A 6,000-nucleotide genomic window follows, 5' to 3' on the forward strand; every position below is an offset into this window, starting at 1 on the left:
CATTCGGATTAATAAAGTACTCTCTATTTCTCTAAATTTTCCAGATGATCAATGGGACTATTTTGTGTTTACATTATGTACAATTAAACTAAATAACTGAGATGTCAACCTTAATGAAAATAATTTAAAAATAAGCAATGGTTTATTTTATCTGAAGTTCTCCAGAATAATTTGATTCCACTTTTTCAGATCTTTTTGGAACTAAAACAGTCCAGAAAGACTAAATTCAGCTTTACAGTTTTTCTTTTTAACATTTGTCTAATTCCACAACTATCAGAAGCCCAGAAGTCCCAAATGATGAGTTTAGTTTCACGACACCCAGATATTTTTGGTCTTGTTCATTTTTGTGTTGCATGCCACCTCATGTGAGCGTTAGAGTCCGAGCCTGCTGGAGTCCCACGTCACATGACGCGGCGGAAGCTGACGTGGTTGGTGCGCTGACAGGAATAGAAAGAGAAACACAAGCTTGAGAAGTGCTAGGAGAAATAATCGGGTTTGGTTTGATGAGTGAGAGGCGGCACATTTTACTGACATGTCTTCCGGTGACATTTAAAGTCTGGTGAGGGAAAGAAAAGAGATCACATGGAGAAAGAAATGTAAAAAAGAAAACACTCCAACAATTTGGCTCAACATCTCCTGATGGGCTTTGGTAATTGGTCTTTCTTGGCTTGGAAATAATTGGATTGACCTCTGGGAGTCCAACACAGATCAATTCTGTGTGTTTTTGTGTCAGAATTGTCTTGTTGTGTGCTCTGACAGAAGGAAAGGTCAGAGAAGCAGGTGAATTTTTTACAGTAGTTGCTGTGCTCGACCAGGAGGTCTGGATTAGAGCTCAAAAGATGAATTGTACCGTCACATCACTGTGAAGGCAATTCTTCTAGTCCGTGAGAAAAAAGCAATTCTGTACAGCCTTTGTTTAAAGTGGATGTGCACGAAAATAAAAAGCTCTTTTAGTCAAGTGTTGAGTTTCTTTCTAAACCTAAAGGACGGCCTGTAGTGTCAGATGAGGTGAACACATGTGACACATACATTGCATAAAAATAACCTCTGTCTTAGTGTTCATTTGAGTCTCTACCCTAAAGATAACAAACTTTCATTCATGCTGAATGAATGAAAGTTTTTTTTTCCTGCAGCTGTTTCACCAGCTGCTGATTTGGTGCAAGGCGCATCATGCCTGTGTGTGTTTTAACGTGTTTGCCGTGGTGTTCTGGTATTGATTTTAAGCTCTTACCTTTGGCCAACAGCTGAGCATCATTATACCGCTTGTTTGCTGAATTTATTGTGTCCTTACCTTAAGTTTCCAGGTGTTCTGCACTTGAGGGTTTTCTTCTGTCGTCTTTTATTTAGGCTTTCAGTGCTTCGCTCTTTTTCTGTCAAAAACAAATCCCGCAGTAAATCCTTTGACTCATAAAAGGTACTGTTTTGATCTCCTGAGGTTTCAACATCGAATGAACCGCGACTGTGCTCTTGTGACAACCTTCAGTCTTTATTTCTGGACATTCAAACTAAAGACGGAAATAAGACCTGACTGAGATGACCCCATTCAGATTACATGTAATGCATGATCTTGCCTTAGTTAATATGTTGGTGCTCTAAAAAAAAACTTCTGTAATCTGTAATCATCTGTACTCCAACCATTGGATATGTTTTGGTGGCTCAGCTGACTTACACTTACAGAAAACTTGGAACATGCATTAAATTTAAATAAACAGAGAAAGATGGGCTGGGAATAAATAGAGACATCCTTTATTACAAGGCTCATTTATGAGGGTTTTTTTCAGATAACTAGAATAAGGCATTTATTGTATTAAATTTTAGATTTTTGGGGTTTCCTCATTGAGATTTATTACCTTTGTTGTCCTTTGTGTTTGAACACTTCATTTCTACCAGAGGATGTCAAGCAGAAGCAGCGCATGCTACAAAAAGCGGACCATGTTTAATGGATGCAAGCATTTTTTATATTATTCCAAACCCGCTCATATCCTGAAGAAGACATTTAATGCTAACAAACAGGTCTGACCGACTAACTTGAATACTGTCATAGCGGTTCAGAATGTTCCAGCGTGCTCATTAGAGATGACACTTGGGCAATGGGAGAAGGTAGGCAGCACCAGATTCCTGGGTGTGCACAACATAGAAGACTTTTTCCTGGATCAACAACGCAGTAATGAAGCCTCAAGCCTATTCAGAACCAGTTGTACGAGGGTTGACCCCGTACAGGTACAGGTTTTAGGGCTGTCCAGGCCCATGGGGAGGCTTTTACGGCCCCCTCAAGGGACGTCATGAAAATGGAACGTACCATTGTCATGCGTAATGTTAGCATGTCATGAAGTAATCATAAGGGTGATGGAAGTCAACGCCAAACTCTAGTTGTTAGTAAAAGTGTAATTACTAGCCCCTTACTGACCGCACGCACATGCTGCATCCACGGGATACATATGTGCCCATAGGATGCCAAAAAAAAAACACACTCTGATTGTGTAATTCATTTCTTACTGTCAGGCTGCATGCAATGAAGTTGTTGAGCAGCACCAACGGACTCCTTGTGCAGCATTTTTTTTTCCTTTGTTGAGGGGGGCTGTTGAAAAACAGAAAAATATCCCCTACTTTCTCCCTTACTTACCCTTGGGTGGTGTATAAGTGTTCACTACAACCCTTTGCTGGTAACATGACAGTGGAAACAAGTATTTTCGCTAGTGGCTTACCGAGCGGTTTACAACCTTGATGTTTCTTGCACGCCACCTGCGTGCCCCATACAGAGTTGCCCATTTTGCACCTGCAGACAGCCCGGATCCATCCGTATGGGCAATTGGGACTAAGGGGGTAAAAAAACTAACAAGACCTTCTTTGAACTGAGCAGAGCCAGAGCACAAGCCCCCATCACGTGCAGAAGAACCACAGACAGACAGTCTCCTGACCTTGTATGACGGCAGCGGAGACGCATCACGCAGTGGCTTTTGTTGAGAGAACCCAAAGAAACTTTTGGAAAAAAATGTAATTCTTCCTCACAGAATCTCTCTCCCTTCCCTCCAGGACAAGTACCCTCACCCATAAATCCCTTCGTGCTGAGATTGACCCCACCCACCCACAGCTTCTTCAGTCTGCTGCCCACAGGGATGAGACTGCTTAGCCCACAGACCAGAACCAGAAGGCTCAAAGAGCAGTTTTTCCTCCATCAGGCCATCAGAAAGCTGAACTTTTCCTTCTTCTGACCCCTCTACCCCTTTTGCTCACAGCGTGAACTTTGGCCCCCCATCCCACTAACCACATTTCACAAAACATTTATTCTATTTGCACTAAGCTGTCACTTAGACTGGAAGTAATGTGAGTAATTGTTGTTCACTTGAAACTCTCTTTACTTTACAAAAATTTCAATATAAACATGTTGTTGTTAAATGTTTACAAGAGCCTTGTGCTGCACCAGAACATCAGTTTTTTGTAGTTGTCTAACAGTATAAATTCTTTGGCTTTTGATTATGAAACATCTTTCATCTTTTTCTAAAAATATTTTTTAAGTAGCTGAAGGAAATTTTGAATTTATGGGGATTTTCTCAACCGAATGTGTTTGGAAGCTTCAAGGCTCAACTTGCCAAAATGATCTTTTTTTTTTATTTTAAAAACCAAAAGTGACTGAAATTGACTGTAGGATTTACACTTCAGGGCCACCGTACTTTTTGTCCATATTATACACTATTTAAAAGTAGTAAAAATAAGCTTCAACTTCAACTACCCTAAGCAGAAGAAAGAGATTACCCAGTGTGACCAAATTGTGATTTTTTTTTTATTCTACCTTTATTTTACCAGAAAGTCCCATTGAGATAAGATCTCTTTTTCGAGGAAGACCTGCCCCGAAAGGCACCATCACAAGAATAACATTCAGTTAAAACAATACAATAAAATACAATTAAAACGAACAGTGAAAAATAAATAAAAAGGTTAAAGTTGGACCAAAGATAACAACATGAATATAGGAAGTTTAAAAAAAAAAGGGATTCTGTCGAGATTTTTTCAGTTTTACCAGAATTCCTCAACAAGGGAAAACGTTTGTTATTTTTCCATTTTTTTGTTGTAATAAAAGCAAGAAGAGTTTTGTTGAACTAAATAGATAACTCGTATGCATTAAAAAATGACCAGAAAAATATGTTTTTGTTCGTTTTTTATAAGGAAAACAATCTGGTTGGCATTGAGTTTATTTAGATAAGTGTGAGTAAGTAGACAACTGTTAACACAGATTTCACAATTTTCCATTAGGGCTGCACCTGAGGTGATACTAAACCGAGAGCCTGAGAGGTGTTTGACGGGGTAGAGTGAAGCACTCAGATTGCAGCTGGTTGGAAATAACACATTCAATATATGGTTTGACTTACACACGAAAACATGACTCAAATATTGTGCAACAAAGTCATTAACAGGAACATTCACAGAATTACTGCTCAAATTCTCCACAATAATAAAAACAAATCAAACACTGATTGATTCCCTCCAGCTCTGGCAGCATTGCTGCACGATGATCACGCCGCGGCGTCCTCTTCACAGTGCAGGAAGCATTAAATTTGAAATCCAATTACCAACCCAGCAAAATGCTGCAAGTGACACCAGCTGTCTGTTCAGATGGAAGTGTTAGGTAAAGGTGGACAGGTGCATCAGTGTGTGTGCTTATGTGTGTGTCTGATTTGAAAATTGGCAGTCTTCTCCTTTGGGCGTCACGTATTTAGTCAGTCAGGGATGTGCATCAGAATGAGTGAGAACACAGGTTTACCGTGCAGGGGAAGGATTTTCTAAACTCTTTTCAGACTGAGACACGGGAGCAGGTGTTTCCGAACAGGCGTTCCTCGTGTCCTCTGCATTCTCAACCAAAGCCCGGCTTTTGTGTTTCAATATAGTAATAAGATTACAGTCAAAAACTGACTGTAATTACCTGCAACACTGGACTCAAATGAACTGAGTTTGCCTTATTTGTCGGGTGTGTCCATCAGACCAAGCTGAAAGAATGGCTTCAGCACTCACTAATTTTGCTGATGAATGAAAAATGAAGCGATAATAAAGGCCATTTCTTAATTTAAAAAAAAATATATATATATATATATATCATATATTGTTGTAATTGGTAGTAGTAAATAAACTCTTAAATAAACTCCTTGGGTATTTTAGGGGTAGAGTTATATGACCTCCTATCATGTTTTAAAACTTTTGTTTGTTTTCTTAGAAAAAAAGGATTGGGAGAAACTTGTCCTTTAGACTTCAACGCATTTCTGCATTTACTGATTGTCTGTTTCAGTTTGAGTGTTACCATTTACTAAAATGCAACAGTTTCCAAAGACTCAAAGTCCCACTCTGATCATCTTTTGATCTATTTTCAAATCGTTCCCATCTTTAATTACAATTATGTATTGATTTTAAGTACAAATCAAAAAACCTGTATCATTTTCTAGGTCATAGTTTTAGCAGGAGTTCATTAGAGATTCATCTTTAAGTTGTGGGCGGGACCATCGGCACAGAGCAGCCCCGCCCACCCTTCTCCTCCCCAAAACTGAGAGCTCTCTGTTTACACTCTCTTCCACTGGCTTCCGGCCCCTCACAACCTCAACCTAAAGGCCTGTTCACACAGGGACGAATTTCGCCCGCGATATTCGCCGACGTTTAACGCCTCGTGACTAAACAAAGGGCACCAATGTGAGTGTGCACACCGACGCGAAAAAACGCCATGCGTCAAAGCGTCATTTTTTTAAAAACGCATCGGGTTCGTTTTTTTGGTTTGACGCGCTGCGTCAAAAACTATACAACCAATGAGAATGGCACTTTTGCACACGTGACTGGAGCTTCTGAAGTTACAGTAAAACACAACTTGGTGGCGCTCAAACATCAAACTGCCTTTCTGAGCACATATACCAGCAAAGAACATAGACGCCAAGTAGCGTCTACACCAGTGACGTGCGGTGAGGTTAAAGGCTGGTGAGGCACTGACGTCATCAGTCAGATTTACAAACATATGAACCATAC

The sequence above is a fragment of the Oryzias latipes genome, chromosome 5 (assembly GCF_053564925.1).
Source record: "Oryzias latipes strain Hd-rR chromosome 5, Olatipes_Hd-rR_3.1".
NCBI classification, from domain to species: Eukaryota; Metazoa; Chordata; class Actinopteri; order Beloniformes; family Adrianichthyidae; genus Oryzias; species Oryzias latipes.